We start from the raw sequence: 22,083 nt of genomic DNA, 5'->3' as shown, positions 1-22,083 counted from the left end.
GATCAGGAACCAGAGATGGCTTCAGATTTCTCAACAATAACATTGGAAGCTATAGGCAGCCGCATTATTATTCAAGTTTCTAGGTGAAATAAAGACGTTTTACATAAGCCGTTTCTCAAAAAATGTATATCTTGTGTTTCTCAGGTTGTGAAACCTGAAAAAAAAAAAAAAAGGGAGGGACTAAATGAAGAAAAAGAGAGGGGATACAGGACATTAAAGACCTGATGTAAGGTTCGCATTCTGCATTGGGTTCTGTGCCGACAGACAGCTCAGAGCCAGGAGCCCATTTCACATTCTGTGTCTCCCTCTTTCTGCCCCTCCCCCACTCAAGCTCTGTCTCTCTGTGTCTCAAAAATAAATAACCATTTTTTTAAAAATTAGAAAAGATCAAGTTGGTTTCCATATAACACCCCCCCCAAAAAACAGAAAAAAAAAAACAACTTGACAATAAACTATTTGTAAAAAAATAATAATAAAAAATAAAATAAAAATTAGAAAAGAAATTTTAAAAAAAGGAGACCAGATGTGGGAGACAGGTAAAGGGACACAGGCACACTGGCGATCGGAGATTTTGGAGTGACAGATGTGCACCAGACACACAGAGCAGCAGGTCTAGCAGGGCCAGGTCTCAAGGCTCGCAGAGAGCCTGTGACAGCAAAAGGACACTGACCCAGTAACAAGACATCTGAATGTCTCTAGGGGAACCCGAAGTAACTGGTGAAGAGTTCAGGGATGAATCTCTCTCTGGTCAGCAGAGAGAAAGTTAAGTAGGCAAAACATTACAAGAAAACAAAAAGTTGCACAGGAAAAAAAATAACCATAGTTTATTATATGTCTACATTGTGATTACACAGTCCTACTAATGTAAAGAGTAAAAATCACCACATAACAACAGTGGGAAGATAGGAAATGAGAAGGTTAAACAGGTATAGAGAGTTGGGGCAGAAAAGAGTTGGCTCCATATCTTCCATGATGGGAAGACAGTTGATAATGCCTACATTTAAAAATCAAGAGTTAAGAATACAAGTATTTTATTTAAAAATACACAAGTGAATATCAAAATAGTGGCCTAAAAGGCAAGAAAGTAGTTGCCCCTAGGACGGGATATGAGAGATTGTGCAGAATCTGGTGATTGCTTTACTTATCAGGAAGCTTTATAAACTTGTTCATTTTTTTAAAAAAATGTTCATTAAAAAAAAACACTTTGTATTCTGTCGTAAAAAATAAAAATTAAGGTATGCCTGGGTGGCTCATTGGTTAAGTGTCCGGCTCTTGGTTTCAGCTCAGGTCATGATCTCACAGTTCACTGGATCGAGCCCTGCTCTATATACAGATCTGTGTACAGATATATAGATCCCTCTCTGACAATGCAGAGCCTGCTTGGGATTCTTGCTCTCCCTCTCTCTGCCCCTCCCTTCCTCACACTCGCTCAGGTGCATGCTCTTTATCTCAAAATACATAAATAAATTAAACATAAAGAAAAGAGAAATAAGCAGTCATATGAGCTGTACCTTTACAAAGGACAATAATTAAAAGCAGCTACTAATACCCTTCTATAACAGCCTAAAGACAGTTTTCAGAACTGTACAGAAAGCATTCTGACTGAATTCCAATCAGGTGGCGTTTAATTAATTATCCTCCATAAATCAACCACTGAGTCTTTAACAAGGAGGTCACAGAAGGACACAAAGTCCTTTTAGAAGGGTACAAGTCTCTGAATTGTCCAAGTAATGATGAGAACTGATGCCCAAATGCAAATTCAAAGCTGCAAAATATCTTACATTAGGGTGTTGATTTCAACCTTGGTGAGGGACTTTCTCTCAAAGCATTCTTTCCTCTCCATCTTATTCAAGTGATTTTTTTATTATCATAAGGTTAAACAAGGTGTCTCTTGTTACAAGAGTCCAGATGTTAAGTAATTCTCAAAGTATAAACAGATGCAAAGTAGGTAAGGGAATGTTCCTGTACTGTAACATTCTGTACCTTCATGTGAATGCCACATTCAGTAACTTTTAGAAGAATTTCAAATCTAAAAATGTACACAAACAAAAACTTTTATTTTCAATTCAGGGCATGAATGTTTAGACTTAATATTTTCAGGTTATATTTAGATTTTTGAGGAAAAGGAACCAATAATCACATTCATTTATATTTTTAAACATTTTATTTTTATTTATGTATTATTTTAAATAGGTTCCATGCCCAATGTGGGGGTCAGACTCACAACCCTGAGATCAAAAGTCGCATGTTCTACTGACTGAGCCAGCCAGGTGCCCCAAAATAATCACATTTAAAATATAATGACAAAATACACTTTAAGTATACTCATCTGGGCAATCACAGGAACAGGGCAAAAAAAAGCAAATGAACCAAAACAACCTCTGTATCTTAGTAAAATTAAAATATGTCCCAAAGTAGGCCATGCTTTGGCTGACTTAGATTACATTTAATTTGCCATAAGGATTGATAGAGCAAGTATAAAGAGCAGTAAAAATATTTATATGCTGGATGAAGTACTTAAACTCATTACAAACCAAGGAGAGATTCTGTTTATTAAATAGTCTGACAACACGAACCCATTACACTTTGTTTACACCTCTGAGTCTTAAAGATTTGTTTAAAAGAGGGGCACCTGGTGGCTCAGTTGGTTGAGCATCCAACTTTGGCTCAGATCATGATCTTGCAGTTCATGGGTTCAAGTCCCCTATCAGCTGGGCTAATGTCAGCACAGATACCGCTTCAGATCCTCTGTACCCTTCTCTCTGCCTTCCCCAGCTTGTGCGCGCGCTCTCGCACTTGCTCGCTCGCTCTCTCTCTTTTTCTCTCAAAAATAAGTGAACATTAAAAAAAAAAAAAAAAAGAGCTCATGTTTGATTTTTTTAAAAACAGATTTGTTTAAAAGAAACTTTTTTTTAACGTTTATTTTTTAAGACAGAGAGAGAGAGAGAGAGAGAGACAGAGTGTGAGTGGCAGAGGGGCAGAGAAGGAGGGAGACACAGAACCCAAAGTAGGTTCCAAAGGATGTGGGGTTTGAACTCACAAACCCTGAGATCATGACCTGAGCTAAACACAGATGCTTAACCAACTGAGCCACTCAGGTGCCCCTAAAAGAAACTTAAAAAGGGGAGAAGACATTTCAAATCATATACAGAATTAAAATTTATGAACTTCTCTGGGAAATGTCTATCATAGGTTTGCTGTTAATCCTACTTGAATAAGAAGGGCTTTTATTTATTAGGAAAACAGAGGTGTTCTCACCTAGCTCTCTCTAATGCTGGTAATCAACACCATTACTATGAAAATATAACACAGCCTTTTAAAACCTAGAAAGACATTCTACCAGTACCTACACTGAGTCATTCAAATAGCAGGTATTTTTGAATTATTGATGAAAGGTGATGAAATAATTCTTGTTAAAATTGATAGCTTTCATTATGTATGTAAACTGAAATAGATTCGACTTTGAGGGGGGGGAACCCTTAAGCCAGAATATATGGTTTGGAATAATAATTATCAAAGGCCAGGGCACACTCAGTCGGTTAAGTATCTGACTTCGGCTCAGGTCATGATCTTGCGGTTCCTGAGACTGAGCCTGCTTGGGCTCTATGCTGACAGCTCAGAGCTTGGAGCCTGCTTTGGATTCTGGGTCTCCTTCTTTCTGCCCCTCCCCCACTCGTGCTCTGGTGGGATTTTTTTTTTCCCCTCTCTCTCTCTCAAAAATAAACAAACATTGACAAAAATTTTTAAACATTGTCAAAGGTCAGACTTGCAATTATTGTAACATAGCAGCAACATAACTCTCAGTGATGGAAAGGAAATAATCCCTGGGTGACACAGAAAGGACATTTCTCCAGCACCATTGCCATCATAACTCACTATTGCCCAGAGGCCAGAGACCAGTACTGAAGGTGCAAAGTGGGAAAATCCACTTTTTGGACCCTCAGAACTAGCCTTGTGCTGTCAACTGTTATTGACCATTCTCTATACCACTGATCAATGCTGAGTCCCAGGGCAGGACTATAACTACTGCTGCAATTTATTATGACCACAGACACAGAGAAACCACTCTAAGCAAGTCTTAGAGTCCCAGTATTCAGGCACTACATTCTTGAACATTCAGTTCACCCCCAGTATTTTCCAGAAAGAGCTCTCCTCAGAGGCACAGCAATCATGGTCAATTCCAACAGATCTTTTTCAATAAGGATTGGTTTAGCATCTGCTAGAGCTTAAGCCAATGTCATGAAAACGAAACATAAGGTTGGTTTTATAACAGTTATACAAGCTACAAGGGCATTAGGATGTACAGAGGTGAACGACTATTTTGGAACCTTCCTCTTCTTTTTGGAGCATTTTGACATGGCTCCTTAGTGGCTCGGCCAAACTGTAAAAGAGTCAAAACTGATTCTAGTCCTTCCAGCCCAGATTGATTCCCCAAAGTCCAGCTTGAACCCCCCAGATACTCACTGCTCCCCACAGCTGCTGCCAACAGTATTCCACCCAGACTGAAACTCCTTCCAGAATCCAGAACCTGCCATCCCAGTCATTCTTGGTTAGGCCTTTCCCAGGGTCATGGCAAAACCTGTCTGCTGGGTGACAAACTGATCCATACAGTGGCTAATGCATACCTTGTGGCTGGCCATCTTGACAACATATTTTTACTTTAATAAGGGCTTCAGCGGGCTATATTATTATCACAATTATTACTAAGTACAACAAATAACATTTAAGTAATATTGGCCATGGGTTTAAAATGTATTAATTCATTTAATCCCAGTAGTTTTCTGGAGTGATTACTTTCCCAACTTGACAATGAGGAAAATGGGCCACAGGGAAAGTATATGATTAGCCCAAGGTCAACAGGAAGTAAGAAGGACAGCTGGCGTTCAAATCCAGACAATGTTCTTAGCACACTATGTCTCAATGTATTGTGTAGCTACTAGACAGGGGTGCCAAAAACATGGTCTTGGGCCTCAAAGACTTGCTGTATAGTTGACAAGATGAGCCAAAAACACAAGGAAGATTTAAATGACGAGTCACAAGAATAACAGACAAGAAGTCACATAGCACCACATAATTAACAGAATATGTAACAGACAATGGGATGCTTCTGGGGCTCAGAGCAGAGAGCCCAAACTTCAGACATAGGTTGTCAAGAGGATGAGGGACTTAACTTGAACCCTGAAAGATATGTATGATTTTCCTTGGGCAAAGATGAAGGGAAAACTATGATGGGGGGAGGGGGGTGGAGGGGGGAGAGAAGAGATAACAGAAGATCCTTAAGATGCTAATACTGGGGCTGAAGGGCATCTGAGGCTAGCAGACAGCAACAGATCACAGACGGTCCTGCGAATCAAGCTGAGGGATGACAGCAGAGAACACAAAATACCTTATTAGAAACATAATAAAAATTAAAGATGTTCTTTCTTCTTAATCTAACAAATACAGATTTAGAACCAAAACTGGACGGGATGTATGTTTGGTGATCAGTAATTCAAATGGTGAAGGCCCAGTCCCTGATATCAAATCCAGTAGGAAAAAAGAGAGGGGTAAGCACAGCCACAATACACGGTGCTCTATGATAAAATAGGAGGAGGCAGAGCTGACACCGAAGCCTCTGGGTGGGGCCATAAGGAAGTTTCAAAGGATGAGAGAGTAACCCACAAGAGGAGCAGGTGCGGGCCTGATCAAGAGAGGCCTTCTACACGCCCCCTAAAGGGTCACTGAGTAGGGGATGAGGGATTATCAGAGATTAGAATCCTAGCGCTGACACTGACTAGCTCTGTGGCCTTGGAGAAGCTACTTTTCAAAGTTTCCTCATCTACAAAACGGTGAACGTAATAACACTTTTCTGTTAGTGTAGCTAGGGGGATGAAAAAGCATAATGCATGTTGAACTCTTAGCCTACTGCCTGATATAATATATAGAACTTGTTGGTGTTATTTATTTTGAGCACAACAGGGAGCCACTGAAGAGAACAAAACAGAAGAGAATACAATGGCCACATTTGTATTTTACAAAGATTATTATAGATTCAGTGAGGAAAACAGAATGGCAGGATTTTGCTACTGAAACCCTACTAAGGATTTCCTAACATTTGACCTTTTAATGTATTGGTCTTAAGACTAATTTTAAGTACTAATATTCTGTGATACAATTACTTTAGATAGTACTGTATGAATTGTACCTAATGCAATTTTTTATAACATTTGGAAATAGGATAAACTTAATATTTTCCTGACTCCTTTCTCTACTCCTGGAGATTGGTCTCACACCTGAGATGTGGTAAGACTTGTGGATCACTTTATTGCTCTTTTTATAGGTACTTCCTGTCTTCCCAACTAGATGATAAACTACTTGAATGAGGAATCTAGTGGTTTGCATATTGCCCTTTACTCTTGTTGGCTTGCAATAAAGATTGATTATTTTTGACAAGCACCTGATGATAATATATTGTATACATAATATTTTACTAAAGTTTAATGTGACAGAAACTAATTTTAGAATGTGCAAAGAGAAGTCCCAGTTGCTCTCCTGGCTTTGACAAATCATTGCCTCTTTGAGCCTCCCTTTATTCATTGTAAAATGAGGATCAAAACACAAACCCAAGTCAACTAACTCACAGATGGATTTTAGGACTTAAATGAAATAATGTATTGAAAAAGCATTTTTCTAACTCAAAACCACATACGCTGTTGGTGATGGTTGTGATCATGTTCATCAAGCATTTCGTTAAAATGCTGGGCCATATTTTACAATTACTCTAGAAACATCCCTCCCAAGTGAGTATTCTACAACTTTTTGTCACCACCCGTGAACTAGGTTAGCATTTTATCCATCAGTGCTTGTGAATTTAAGTTTATATCCATTTCCATGTCCTCAGCCTAATTTTTGCAGGGTAGGGGGGCCAGGGGAGAGGAAGCACACTGACTCACTAGAGAACACATTGTTGGATTAGAGACTGGAATGATAATTAGGTATCTCCAGGCCAGAAATACCTATTCATTTAAAACAGAGTCACTTATTATAGGCACATTTTAATTATATTTGTAACATAATAAACATGAAAGATAGGAGCCAAAATCCTAACATATTTCCCTTCATACTGCTAAAAGGGTAAAAGGAACAAGTTATTCTCATCTCTTCAGAGTGTGGTTGTGGGGGAGGAAATAATCTTGAATCCTAAATGTGGCTTTAGTAATAAAAAACGCCAAGGGGATTTTCACTTTCACTTTATATAAGACCCAAATGCCATTTAAAAATTGGTAATTTAGGTCCTTAGACCTTATCAACCATCATGGAAGCAGATTCCTGCTTGTTTTAGCCTTCTGATTAAATCCTGTGCCAGTAGCTTCTAGTATAAATTTGAAGCAGGCCTCAGAACCTCATTTCCTTCTACATCTCAAATAAACTTCCTGCCTTAACACAAGCCTAGTGTGAAGAACAAGTAGCAGTTCAAATCACAACATGAACAGAATGTTTTTTAAAAGATATTTCCATCTTGTGAGTTTCTCCAACAACAAAATCCAATGGATGTTTCAAAATAGGGAGTGAAACATCATCAGGGAAATACAAATCAAAACCACACTGAGATACCACCTCACACTGGTCAGAGTGGCTAAAATGAGCAAATCAGGAGACTCTAGATGCTGACGAGGATGTGGAGAAACAGGAACCCTCTTACACTGTTGGTGGGAATGTAAACTGGTGCAGCCCCTCTGGAAAACAGTGTGGAGGTTCCTCAAAAAATTAACATTAGAACTCCCCTATGACCCAGCAATAGCATGCTAGAAATTTACCCAAGGGATACAGGAGTGCTGATGCATAGGGGCACATGTACCCCAATGTTTACAGCAGCACTCTCAACAATAGCCAAAACACAGAAAGAGCCTAAGTGTCATGGACGAATGGATCAAGAAGACGTGGTTTAGCTATACAATGGAATACTACATGGCAATGAGAAAGAATGAAACCTGACCATTTGTAGCAACGTGGATGGAACTGGAGGGTGTTATGCTGAGTGAAATAAGTCAGGCAGAGAAGTACAGATACCATGTTTTCACTTGTAACTGGAACAGGAGAAACTTAACAGAGAATCATGGGGGGAGGAGAAGGGGAGAAGATAGTTGGGGGAGAGGGAGGGAAGCAAACCATGAGAGACTCTTGAATGCTAAGAACAAACTGAGGGCTGATGGGGGTGGGAAGAGGGCAAGGGGGGAGATGGGCATGGAGGAGGGCACTTGTTGGGATGAGCACTGGGTGTTATATGGAAACCAAGTTGACAATAAACTACAAAAAAAAAAAAAACAGGGAGTGAAAGTAACTGAATGTGCTGCTGATATTCAAGAAGTAAAATAAAGAGGGGAGCCTGGGTGGCTCAGTAGGTTAAGCATTTGACTCTGGCTCAGATCATAGTCTCTTGGTTCCTGAGTCTGAGCCCCATGTTAGGCTTTATGCTGACAGCTCAGAGCCTGGAGCCTGCTTCAGATTCTGTGTGCGTCTTTCTCTCTCTGCCCTTCCTTCCCCTCTCCCTCTCCCTCTCTCTCTCTCAAAAGTGCATAAACATTAAAAATATTTTTTTAAAACAAGGAAAATGAAGAGATGGGTGGGCAGGGTTACAGAAGGTTTGTAAAAATAGAACCAAAGCACAGTCATCTCTCCCTAAACAACGATCAATGGCCAGAAAGGACAAGGAAAGTGTGTAGGATAACCAAACTATGAATAGGCTGGGTTTCCAATACTCATTGCGCTTCAACAGCAGATGCTTAGAAACTGTTTCCCCACTGAACTGATATTCCAAACAGCGGTAGTGCCCAGATTACAGAAGCAAGAGTGGTAAAAGAACCTAGGCGTTACAGAGTTCAGAACTTTTATGTAAAGATTTTATTTTATTTGTTTAAAGATTTTATTTTTTAAGTAATCTCTACACACAACGTGAGGCCCAAACTCACAGTCCTGAGATCAAGAGTCACACACTCCACCAACTGAGCCAGCCAAGCACCCCCAGAGTGCATCACTTTTAAATTAGAAGAAATTATTTCTATTTTTCAACCTGGAATGTCAGCAACATGTTTCCCAAGAAGGGCCCATCCAGAGCCTTCCTACTCACTCCGCTCTAAGCACAGCAGTGGGCATAGACGGAATCCCAGCCACTAGCTTTCTCCAGGGTAACAGTTCCAACCTGTGGGAGCCCTGGAGTCTTTGCAAGCCCTAAAATGAATGTGCCACACATTTGCGTTCTACTCATTTTCGAATGTACACTGACACCACCATCATACATTTATTTCTCTGGTAAGTATTCATGTAATTCTTCTTAGCCTTCTGTCATGCATTTCCTCAGACAGGGGACCCTACAAGTACAACTACTTTCATGTAACCGAGTCAGCACCAGCACCTGCCACAGTGAACCTGACTACCACAAGTCAACACGTAATCTTATGGAATTATTTACTATTTTAGTGGCTATAAATGCAATCTTTGTTTCTTTGCCAAGAAGCCAATGTAGAAAATCTTAGGCTTATCTTTTCAAAGCATGAAACAAAAAAATTCTAAAAGGTTGATATTGAAAGAAGTTATTTGCTTAAGGTTTTAGAGAAAGATTTTCCTCAATAAATTTTGCTTGCTATACTTGAGCAATTTATATGGAAGATATATTAATTTTAAAAAAAGATGAATTACAATCCTATTAAAGTGCTTTTTGGTTTATTTTTAAACTTAGTTATGTGAATCCTTGTATTATATACACAGAGAGAGGTATAATTTTTTTTTTAAATCTTTTCAGAAAATGACTCAGGTAAATATATTAGTATAGGACTGTGGGTTCAAGATCTAAAAATACTAGGAACATAGAAAAAGCAGACTGTAAAAATAAGAATTATAAGGAGAAATAAAAACACAACTCCAGGTATTAGTAATATAAAATTAGGCTAGAGCACTAACATGCATGTATACACACACGTAAAATAATGTTACAATTACAATGGGTATTTGGTGAAAGCTTATTCAATAAAAGACTGGTGATATTACTTCACCATTCTGACACTGTTAAGACACTGAGGAAGTCAGAGAGTTAAAGAAAGTACAATCTACCCATAAGATCAGGCATTTTAGAAATTTATAGGTGCTCAGGCACATCTTTTATGAGTTTACAATTTAGATCAAAATATAGACTGCAAGATTTAAAATACATTTTTCTACAGACATATAGCTATCATCTATGATTTTTATTTACATCCTCTAAATGCTATCATCTAAAACAATAATTTATATCCTAACACATTCCAGTATATGTAATCTAAAATTGCTTCTTATATTGTTAGAACTCGGATAAATTGAGAGTTGGCATGAGCTATAAATTTCTTTCAGAAAAAGACTTATTACCTAGATATATACATACCATACCACTACTCTTGAAAGTGAAAACATTCAGTGCTGGTAAGGATGAAGACTGACAGCACTCTCATTAAATAAGAGAAGCACAACCTTTCCAGAATGCAAGGATTTAGGTGTAAGGATGTTCATTTCAGTAGTTTTCATAATAATCAAAACTGAAACACAGGAAGCAATCAGTAATAGGAGCTGTTAAATAAATTTGGTCTATCCATATGAGAGAAAAATACAAACTTATATCCATAGGATAAAAAATAGAACTTAATAGAACAACGGAATATGGAGAAATGCTTATGATATATGCATCACACTAAGTGGGAGGGGAAAGCAAGATACAAACCCCTATTTTTGTAAGAGTTTATACTTACAAGTGAGTCTGCACTTCATATAAAATATATTTTAGAAAAAAACTTGAAGAAAGTAACAAAATGTTACTAGGGCCATTTCTATGAAGTGAGGAGCCACTTTAATTTTTTTCGTATACTTTGCTGGATTTTCCTCCAATGAGCATTTATCACTTTTAAATGTCTTTTTGTTTCTTTTGAGAGTGGGAACGTGAGTGAGGAGAGAGGTGGAGGGAGAGAGAGAGAGACAGACAGAGACACACACACACACAGAGATAATTCCAAGCAGGCTGCATGCTCAGCAAGGAGCCTGATGTAGGGCTGGAGCCCACTACTCTAAGATCATGACCTGAGCCAAAATCAAGAGTCGGACACTTAACTGAGCCACCCAGGTGCCCTGAGTGTTTATCACTTTTTAAAATACATATAAAAGAGGCATTGTTTTAAATACAAGGCAGCTGACTGACAATCAGGGCACCCTTGAATATGGAGTTTCTAAAATGTCACAGGAAGTTGCTAAATTGAAGTTGGCTTCTCCCTGGGCTGATCCTGCTCACATGTAGAGACAACTGAAAAGGCCTGTTAGAAGCGCTTTGAAATATTATTTTTTTTTCTTATTGTTTATTTGTTTTTGAGAGAGAGAATGAGCAGGGGAAAGGCAGAGTGAGAAGGGTACAGAGGATCCGAAGCAGGCTCTGTGCTGACAGCAGAAATCCCCATGTGGGGCTCAAGGTCACAAACCATGAGATCATGACCTAAGCTGAAATCAGATGCTCAACTGATTGAGCCACCCAGGTGTCCTGGGTGCTTTGAGACATTCTTAAAAGATTTTATGCCTTCATGATGGAAAAAGGGGAACCCCTCTGCACTGTTAATGGTGTGTAAATTGGTGCAGCCACTATGAAAAACACTATGGAGATTTCTCAAAAAATTAAAAACATAATTACCACAGGGGCACCTGGGTGGCTCAGTCAGTTAAGTGTCCGACTTCAACTCAGGTCATGATCTCACGGTTTGTGAGTTCGAACCGCGTGTCGGGTCTCTGTAGCCTGCTTGAGATTCTGTGTCCTTCTCTCTCTGCCCCTCCCCTGCTCACTGCCCTTACCCTGCTCACACTCTGTCTCTCAAAAAAAAGTGAATAAATGTTAAAAAAAAAAAAAAAAAGTTTAAAAAATAGAATTACCACAGGATCCAGTAATTCCATTGCTGGATGTTTATCCACAGAAAATGAAAACATAAGTTGGAAAAGATATATGCACGTCTGTGTTTACCGCAGCATTATTTACAACAGCCAAGATATGGAAGCAGCCCAAGCGTCCACAGATAGCTGAATGGTTAAAGAAGGTATGGTACATGCATACAACAAAATACTACTCAGCCATAAAAAAAGAATGAGATCTTGCCAATCACAACAACATGGATGGACCCAGAGGGTCTTATCCTAAGTGAAATAAGTTAGGCAAGAAGACAAATGCCATACAATTTCACTTACACGTGGAGTCTAAAAAACAAATGAACAAACAAAAAAAATAGAATCAGACTCATAAATACAGAAGACTGGTGGTTGCCAGAGGGGACGGATGTTGAGAGGATAGACAAAATAGGTAAAGTGAATTAAGAGGTACAAATTTCCACTTATCAAATAAATAAGTCATGGGAATAAAAAGTACAGCATAGGGAACATAGTCAATTATATTACAACAACTTTGTAAGATGACACATGGTAACTATACTTATTGTGGTAACCACTGCTTAATGTATAGACTTGTTGAGTCACTATGCTGTACACCTGAAACTAATATAACATTGTATGTCTGCTATACTTCAACAAATAATTTTTAAAAAGATATCATACCTTCAAAATATAAGGAACCTGATTATACAGTAAATAAAATTAACATGTGTGTCATCTTTACCCTTTGGAAGTATAACAATAAAATCTTTTATTTTTTAAATTTTTAAATGTTTATTTATTTTTGAGAGAGAGAGAGACAGAGCATGAGCAGGGGGAGGGGCAGAGAGAGAGGGAGACACAGAATCAGAAGCAGGCTCCAGGCTCTGAGCTGTCCTGACCAGGGCTTAAACTCACCAGCTGTGAGATCATGGCCTCAGTTGAATTCAGATGCTTAACCGAATGAGCCACGCAGGTGCTCCAACAATAAAATCTTGTATTCAAACTCCCTCATAAAGGTGAATCTGGGTTCCGTTTGTTCATTAAACACAGCTCCACAGAAATTATTTTGAAATTGAATTAGGAAGGCACTCGTCATAGCTGCAGAAGCTTGACTATGCTGGAGACAGGCCGTGTTTAACCTGGGCCTAAGTGTGTTCTCCTTAACCTTGCCCCTAAAAGTATCCAGCGCAGTTACAAGAGAAAAATTTGCCACGTGGCTCATAGGGCCGCGCTCCTCCACTGTCGGGGTTCCAGGGTTCCTCTGTTGACCACATCTCCACCTGCACCCCACGGGCAGCAGGGCCCACGCTGAGGCAGCTTGTGGAAAGCAGAGGGCACCCAGCTGTGCAGTGGAGGTCTCTCTACGCGGCCACACCTGCAGCTAACTACCACCTCAGGCTCCTTACTCACTTTCCCTTGGCACAGTTAACCCACAAATCAGGCTTGCTGAGACAAAACCAGTTCCTCTTTCTAGTTCTCCTTCTTATCCTCCGCAAAGCCACGCCAGAGCTCCCTGAGCTCTGGCCTCTGCTGACTCATCAGGGCCAGTCTCCCACTCTACCCCAGTCCCACTCTAGGTCTCAGATCAAAGCGTACCCTCAGAGTTATTCAAAGTTGGACTTTACCATTTTCTATTTGCAAAATGTTCTCCGAATTTGTCTTCTCAAACACACGCTAGAACAAACCTCAAGAAAGGTGTCTCAGCCCTCCTTTATTCAATCCTCTCTCATACCTCTAGAATATGGTTTTTCTCAGAGCCTCCATTTCATTCCATCTGGCCCACCGGCTCCCATTCCACCCCTCCCCCGCTGCCTGAGGTGCACCACCAGGTCCTAAGATAATACAGTGTTCTCATTCACGTCTCTGAGCCTCAAACATCCGTTCTTCACAATAATCAGCACATTCCCTGCTTAGCTGCATTTACATGACATTGGACCAAGGCGGATGGAGGCTACTTTTAATAGAACACTCTGGGCAGGTTTTGTGGGTGCTGGGGTAGGGGTGTGGGTGTGCTAGGAGCTATTGAGAGCCACAGACCAGCAAGACAAGTTTCAATATCTATGGCAAATACATTATTAATATATAGGGTCAAGGTTTAGGTGTTCAACATTTCAGTTATTTGTTTTGGTTTGGTTTTCTGCTTTGGGCTCTGCACCAATAAATCACTGTCTTAACAAATGACTCTGATAGTTTCCAAAAGCTTCCTGACCAACTAAATTAAGAGAGTGCCACTTCACAAGATGGTAAATAAGTGTCTTCTAAATTTGGAGAATGAAAATCAGCTACCAAGCCAATGTTAACTGAAATTATCAATAGGGCCAAGTATTACACAATGTGTCCTTTGTGATTTAGGGCAAAAAAATCAGGCTGTACAGGCCCTTTAAAAAAAAAAAACATAACTTCATAAGGAAAAAAGTAAAAGCACCCTCTTCCCATCCCCTCATCCCATTTCCTTCATGTAGTCAATGTCAATGGTTTGGGGACAATGAGGTGTATGTGTGCCTGTAGGCACCATTAAGTATACGCATATAAATCTTTTTAATTGCCTTTTTCACTTAACTGTATCTTGATTTTTCCCAAGACAATGTATCAAAGCAGCTAACATATTTATATTTAACGCATTTCTCCCTTTCCTTACAATGCATTTGATAAGTCAAGATTTACTGAATATCAAAAGAAATAAAACAGAAAATCCTGTCCCCCTAAAATTCAATATATCTTTGGTTATTTTCATGTTTCTTATACTGCCTTCAACCAAAATGGTGAGAACCAATGGGTAAATATATATGCGTTAACATGACTGCAATATAAATATATAATCAGACAAATGTTCCCATATGTAATACATGTACCTTAAAATGTAGCTAATTTTCAAAGGCAAAAAGCAAAAGAGGGCACCTGCATAGGCGGTGAGGCCCAATGAGTCCTGAATACGGAGCAACAAGGCATGGAAATTTCCTAGGCTTTGGAGCCAGAGACATGGGGTCAAACCTAATTCACCTCTCACTGATTTTGTGGTTTGTGTAAATTCTTTAACTCTTCTCAGCTTCCTTTTCATCATTCACAATGCTGGGGAAAAGGCTCATCTCTCAGAGATCTAGAAATTAAGTGTGTAAGATTGGTGTTTCTAACATAGTGCTCAAAAAGTGCCTCATTACTGTCAACAATTCAGATAGACTTGATCGAATACCTCATACCACTAAATACATGCAAACCTTGCTGCTTTATCTTTGTGTTTTAGTTTGCCTTATTTGTATAGAAACAGAAAGAGCCTAAATTACTGTAAACATGCCTAGTAGCTTTAACGCATTACTGAAATAAGATCCTCTGTGTCTTGCGCTGGGCTAAATAGCAATGTCTTAGCCTCCTCCGAAGCAATCCTAAATTTCACTTTCAACCTGTAATAAATACAAGCCATCTGGCTATCACTAAATAACTGAAACTATCTTACATGTCTACTAATGACCAGTAGCTTAAAGTGTCAAAAGCCAATCTTCCACTGACTAGGATTCCTATCGTCTCCTTTTAGTTAACAAGCCATCAATGGATGATGCATTACACCTTTAACTGGCTAGTTCCCGCGTCTTGGGGAAGGGATGCCCTGCAGACACCAGGAATCTACTAAATACACATCTGTTGTTGGTTAACTGTCCACCCACCCCTTATATTCATCTATATGGAAGAGGTTGGATTTCCACAAAATCCTGAACTTCTAGAACAATTACGGGGAAACTTGGCCACCATATTATCCAACCATCTCTTTCTACATGTGAACAAACTGAGGCTGGGGAAGATGTGACGTGCCACGGACATAGAACAATTTAGACACCAATAGGAATTAGAACCTCAACGCTTTAAGGTTCTTTCCTACAACAATTAGGCAAGGTTTTATCTGTTCCAGGAGCTCTGTAACGTGTTTACTAAACATTTCTGGATGAAAAGGAAATGTTTGTGGCTATGAATGTGTGTGGGAGAAGCAAAATGCACCCTGTACCTGCCATAAGGGTAATTAATCCACCTGTCTGTCTACGTGGGGAAGAGACAGATGAAGGCGTAAGTTGCATTTGATCTTTTTCAGTATCCTACTTAAATTTAACAGTGGCTGTGTGCTGTGTAGGGACTAAAGAGGACCCGGAAAGGCTAGTAACCCCTTAGCATCTCCAAAGAGCTCCAGGGACACGTTTCACCACGTTAGACCTCGGTTAAGTAAAGAAGCACGAGGCGGTAGCAGGCATGGGGGTGGGGGGGAGTATATTTTGCATGTATTCACCTGGGGAATCAGACGCTGTCAGTTTCCTCCCCAAACACAGGCGGCCACGTTCTCGTCACTAGGGACGTCTGGAGGTTCTCGCCTCCTCCTTTCCCCCCAAGGATGTTTACGGCAAAGGCGCCGTTGGGACCGGACGGAGAAGGGCCTGGACTTCGGGGCCCAGCCCTCCCCCTGCACCCCCCAACCCCTGCTGCTGCCTGCACCCGGCGAGGGCTCCCTCGGGCAGCGCCTTTGTTTTCCCTACTCCAGTTACGTTTGCGGAAGTGCTGCCCGCGCCGGGCGCCGGGGGAGCCGGCTGCAGTCTCCCCAGCGCCCTATAAAGATGACAGCCGAAACAGAAGCCGAGGGGAGGGGAGGGGGCGGGGAGGGCGCGGCGGGCGAGCAGGGCTGGGAGCCCAGACACCCACACCTGCCCGCCCCGGGAGCCGCGCCTCCAAGGCCCCCTCCCGCCGACAGCAGGTGTGCGCGCCGGAGGGGGCTCCCCGCCCTCAGGCCCGGCCCCCGCAGGAAAAGCCTGGGTGGGGCTGCCGGGCCGCCCCCACCGAGCGCCCCCGCCCCGCGCACCGGGCCCCGACTCACCTGCTGCGGGCGGCGCTGGCGCTCAGCTGCGCGGGGCGCGGGGCGCCATCTCCCCCGGGCGCGGGGCGGCGGCGCGGGGCGCCGGGGCGGCGGCTGTCGGGGCGGCGCGCACCATCTCGGGCGCGTCGCTGGCTCCTCGGGGGCTGCGGCGGGTGGGGCGCGGCCGCGGGATGCGGGCCGACTGGGGCGACCCGCAGCGGCGAGCCCAGCGCACCCGCCGGAGCGACCTTTTCCCCCTCCTTCTCCACGGCCTGGTGCCTCCGCCGCTGGCTACCGGCTGGACCCGTTTCAGGGCTGAGCGCCGAGGACCCGCCGCCAGGTGCAGCGCTCCGCCTCCTGCGGCGGCGGCGGATGCGTCGGCGGCCGCTCCTCCCGGCCTCCCGCCCGCCCCGGCGGCCCCGGGGGACCCCCGGAACCAGCCCCGCCGGGGAAGCGCGCAGGGGAGGGGAAGCAGACGGAGGTTCTGTCCCCGCACCCCAGCCGACCCCACCTCACCCCGACTCCCTCCCCAGGCTAGTGATGCAGGCCTGGCTCCCGGGGGAGGGTGCGGGGAGGAGATGGCGGCCTGCTTGGGAGTCCTCATCCTCAGTGTTTATTGAGCGCTTATTAAGTGCAAGCACAGTGCTAACGCTCTTAAGGAGCTATCTCAGAGCCTCTGGTCCCGACCTTGGCAGACTGTCCTCAGTTGACCAGGGAGAGAGGAAGGGGGCAGGGGACTGGAGGCAAACATTGGGGGTTTCTGGACTCGCCCGAGAAGGATACACCGGAGCTAAATCAGCCTTTCAAATTGCGAAGGTGTTAGAGTATCTGGCGCGTTGCTGAAGAGGTAACCGTGTGTGTCGCACTAAGATCGTAACGGAAGTTGTATTTGTGGTTAGACACGCTGAGAAGGTGGGAAAAGCAGACCTGGTTGTAAAAGGTAGCATTCCCTCACTAAGTATTTTTGTGCGCCTGTGATGGGCTCTGGGGGTGCTGCATACTGTTTGCAGGGAACTCATGGTCTTGTTCTGGCAACAAGTAACAACAATAATGGCAACTTACGTTTATGAACATTTCTAATGTATGAAACACTGTTTAAGGACCATTTAACGTTACCATAATCCTAAAGGAACAGGTAATATTACTGTTTTAGAACTGATAAAACCGAGGCTGAAATTTAATGTGACCTATCCAAAAATCACTAAATAATAAAAGGGAGAGAAGTCTTCATTCATTTTCAGGATTTAAGGTCTTAACCACGAAATACTATTGATGAGAATTTTATGGGCCCCAAAACTTTAGGATTTGAGGTCCCTATTTAAGAATAAATTAACAAAATTACAAATACAAAGTGACTTTAGCCCCTCCTGGACCCCAGGAAGGGTTCAGAACCCTAGGTGACATTAGCCTCATGATATATCCAGCAATACTTTTGCAGAAAAGCAGAACAATTAAAGGCAGTGAATGCTGAAATTTCAAATGAAAGAAATTAGGTGGTGGTCAGACAAAGAGATTTAGGTCTAGCATGGCCTTTAAACAGCTTCCTACTGCATTATTTGAACTGACAGCTCACAAAGTATCCAGTTGGTAGCTATCATAATAGAATTATCATCCTTTTCTGTCTAGCTAGTAAAGAAGAAACCTTTAAAAAAAACAGTGCGGGGAGGAAAGTGAACAGATTCCATGTCTAACGTGGTTCAAGTTCTCTCCTGAAATGGAAGGAGGGGAAAGGAGAACAGGAACAAATTGTAGGAAAATAGAGTAGTTCTTAAACTGAAGATGCTCAAATCAGCTCCATGTTGAAAAGTGAAGCGGAATCACCCTAGAGATGTGAGCTGGTGTTTCTATTTCAAATAGGATGGGGTAGCCTCAAGGGTCAGCATAGCAGAAAGTCTTATTTTCATTGACGCTGTTAGAGCAGGAATTTTTTTCTTGGCCGACCCTTCCCTTTCAGTATAAGATGCATACATGCATCAAAGAAAGCGATCTGCTGCCCTGCATCTCCCTGCCCCCCCCCCCTCGGTGAGGTAACTAGTGGGTGTGGTGGTTAGCTTTCAAGTACACTGCAGGCAGGCTGTCCCAAAGGTCCCCTCACAGAAAGGTTCCCAAAATTAAGATATTGAAGTCATATGCTTTTTGAATCAATTTACAATACAGGGTAAGAAGAAGCCAGGGGGAAAAGGGAGAGTAGATTAACACACTTAAGATAGGGGACAGGTAAGGTGGTATATTTTATGAAATGTGAATAGAGCCTGTGCCTTTCTCTCCCCCTTTCTCCTTGATTCAGCCTTCCTTGTGTTGTTGGTGTGGTTACAAGGACAAGCATTGAGGTGCAACAAGGGGATTTGATGGATAGGAGATGCCTGGTGCCAGGGCCAACACAAGCTTTCTGTACTGAAACATGGCAACAAGGCGTCTGGTCGCCATTCCCGCTCACCAGTTAGCGTGATGAGTAGCTGTGGCTTTTATCTGTATTCCTCAGGCAAAGAAAAGTGGAAGCTGTGTAGGTATTGCCAGTGAGTAGTCATTTTAACCTTTTTTAACCATTTTATTATTCCTAATATTGAGTGTCTCATGTGCTTTCTGAATATTTACTGTGTCAAGAATATTTGGTGCATACTTGGACCTTCCATCCCTTCCTCCCCTTCCTCTATGTTCAGTTTACACACATTCCACATACTTTATCTCACAAATTACTTGCTTCTACTTTAGTTTTATATTTCCTGCTTATAATGTTTGTGTCTCCTGTTTCCTTTGGCAGAATTTATTATTTTTAAATAACAAAACAAGCACGTGATAATGTATATAATAATATGTGATGATAATAACACTCTACCAGGCACTTTCCATATATTCATTCATTGAATTCTTACAAGAGTCACACGCAAGGAAGTACTGTTATTATCCCATTTTACAAATGAGAAAACTGATGCCGGTAAAAGTTAAGTGACTTGACCAAGGTCACACCACTAAGTGGTGGAATCCACATGCAGACCAAGGTCATCCAGCTTCAGGGCCCTGCTCTCAACCAGTCCTTCTTCCTCACTTTTAGAAATACTTAGAAATACCTATATTCACATGTAGAGGGTTGGGGATTTTACACGCATGCAAATGGTGTCATCTGCTTTTCTCTGTCCACCTGTTAGCAATGTTGGACACAACAATAGTCCTCCTTATCAGCGGTTTTGCTTTCCTGAGTTTCTGTTACCTGGTGTCAACCACGATCTGGAAGCAGATGATCCTTAATAGTAGCCTATGGTAAGTCACAATGCCTACGTCATTCACCTCACTCCGTCTCTTCACTTAGGCATTTTATCATCTGTCATCACAAGAAGAAGGGTGAGTACCACACAATATTTTGAAAGAGAGACCATATTCACATAACTTTTATTATAGTATACTGCTCTAATTGTTCTATTTTAGTATTAGTTAGTGTTGCTAATCTCTTACTGTGCCTAATGTATGAATTAAACTTTATCATAAATTTGTATGCATAGGAAAAAACAGTATATATAGAGTTTGGTACTATCTGCACTTTATTTTTTTCCCACCGTTTCTTTTTTTAAGTTTATGTATTTACTTTGAGAGAGAGGGAGAGCAAGGGAGAGAGAGAATCCCAAGCAGGCTCTGTGCTGTTAGCATAGAGCCCAACGTGGGGCTTCATCCCATGAACTGGAAGATCATGACTTGAGCCAAAATCAAGAGTCAGATGCTTAATCGACTGAGGCACTCAGGGCCCCTGCTTTTCAAGCATCCATGCAGGGTCTCAAAATTTAACCCCTATGGATAAAGGAGGACCTATTGACTGGATAAAAGAGGACCTACTGTATTGACTCTCCACTCCTTGAAAGTCTCTCTTCCTGTGACTTTTGTGACCTACATCCCCTGGGTTTTTCTTTTCCTCTTTGGCCACCCACCTTTGTATATAACACTTGTCTTTTGTTCTAGGCCTTTCTTTTGTTTTGGTTTGTTTTTTTCTTCTGTGCTTGCCCTTACCTTACCTATTCCCTTGGCTTCAATCACAGAATACTTGAGAATGCCCCCAAATCCCTCTCTCTGAGGCAGCTTTTCTCCTGAGTGCAGATCCATGTAGCCAGTTGTCCAGTAGATTGTTTCATGGGCCCTAAGTCCCACATCAACCCTTCATTGGCTTCTGACCCCCATTCAGTCTTACTTCTGACAAATGGTCATCCACCCAGTTGTATAGGCCCCTCATACTTGACGCCTCTTTCACCCTTACCCTCATACCCAGTGTATTAGTTTCTTATTGCTGGGATACTAAATTACCACACACTTAGCAGATCAAAGCAACACAAATTGACTATCTTAGAGTGCAGAAGTCTGAAGTCCAAAATGGGTGTTACTGAGCTAAAATCAAGGTGTCTTCAAGTGTCTTCCATCTATATGCTTTATAGGAGAACCCACTGCTTTACGTTTCCAGATTCTCGAGGTTGCTCACATTCCTTGGCTCATGGCCCCTTCCTCCCTCTTCAGAGCACACCACTCTAGCTGCTGCTGCAGTTGTGACATTGACTTCCTGGCTCTCACCTTCCATGCCTCCTTCCTATAAGGACCCTTGTGATTACCCTGGGTTCATCCTGATAATCCAGGATAATCTTCTCCTATCAAGGGCCTTAACTTTTTTTGTTTTTTTAGTTTTTATTCAAATTCTAGTTCATTAACATACAGAGTAATATTAGTTTCAGGTGTAGGATTTAATGATTTATCACTGACGTATAACACCCAGTGTTCATCACAATAAGTGCCCTCCTTAATACCCATCACCCATTTGGCCATCTCCTACCCACTTCCCCTCTGGTAACCATCAATTTGTTCTCTACAGTTAAGAGTCTGTTTTTAAGAGCCTTAACTTCATCACATCTGCAAACTCCTTTTGGCCTTGTTAGGTGACATATTCACAGTTTTCTGGGATGAGGACATGGGCATCCCTAGGTGGCAGTGACTTTGCCTGCCACACCCAGTCAACACCAAGCCCTCTGGAGACCACCTGTCAGAATATCTCAGGAATTTGTCTTCTACTTTCTGTTCCTGTTTTATGCTCATCCATGAAGTTCTCTCATCTGCCTTATAATAACCATTTCTCAGGCCTCTCTGCTTCAGTGCATGCTCTCATCCAATCAGTTTTCCTGTTGCAACCAAAATAATGTTTAAAAACATCTGACCTGTGTCACTTCTTTGCAGTCCCACAGTGCTGCACAATACCGTGGGAGACCGTTCATACTGTGTCAGGCCGCCTGGATGTGCTACCAGCAGACCTTACTCCTCTACTTACAACCCATCCAAAGTCCCTTGACTCTAACAAACAGATTCAAAATTCTAATAAATCTGAT

The 22,083-nt window shown here is 42.0% G+C and overlaps 1 protein-coding gene across 2 annotated transcripts in view; it reads right to left on the bottom strand.

Moving 5' to 3' along the window:
- The window catches only part of MFSD6 (major facilitator superfamily domain containing 6), an 81,106-nt gene extending 64,317 nt beyond the window's left edge, over positions 1-16,789 (bottom strand). For both annotated transcript variants that reach the window (XM_039234720.1, XM_039234721.1), the window contains exon 1: positions 16,754-16,789. The gene's annotated coding sequence lies outside the window, so the exon portion shown is untranslated. The remainder of the gene's footprint in view (positions 1-16,753) is intronic.
- Positions 16,790-22,083: the final 5,294 nt, after the last annotated feature.

This window comes from Hyaena hyaena, unplaced genomic scaffold (genome assembly GCF_003009895.1).
Source record: "Hyaena hyaena isolate Hyena2069 unplaced genomic scaffold, ASM300989v1 scaffold_92, whole genome shotgun sequence".
NCBI lineage: Eukaryota > Metazoa > Chordata > Mammalia > Carnivora > Hyaenidae > Hyaena > Hyaena hyaena.
Note: the sequence above shows the minus strand (reverse complement) of the source record. Positions and strands in the feature narration are given on the sequence as shown.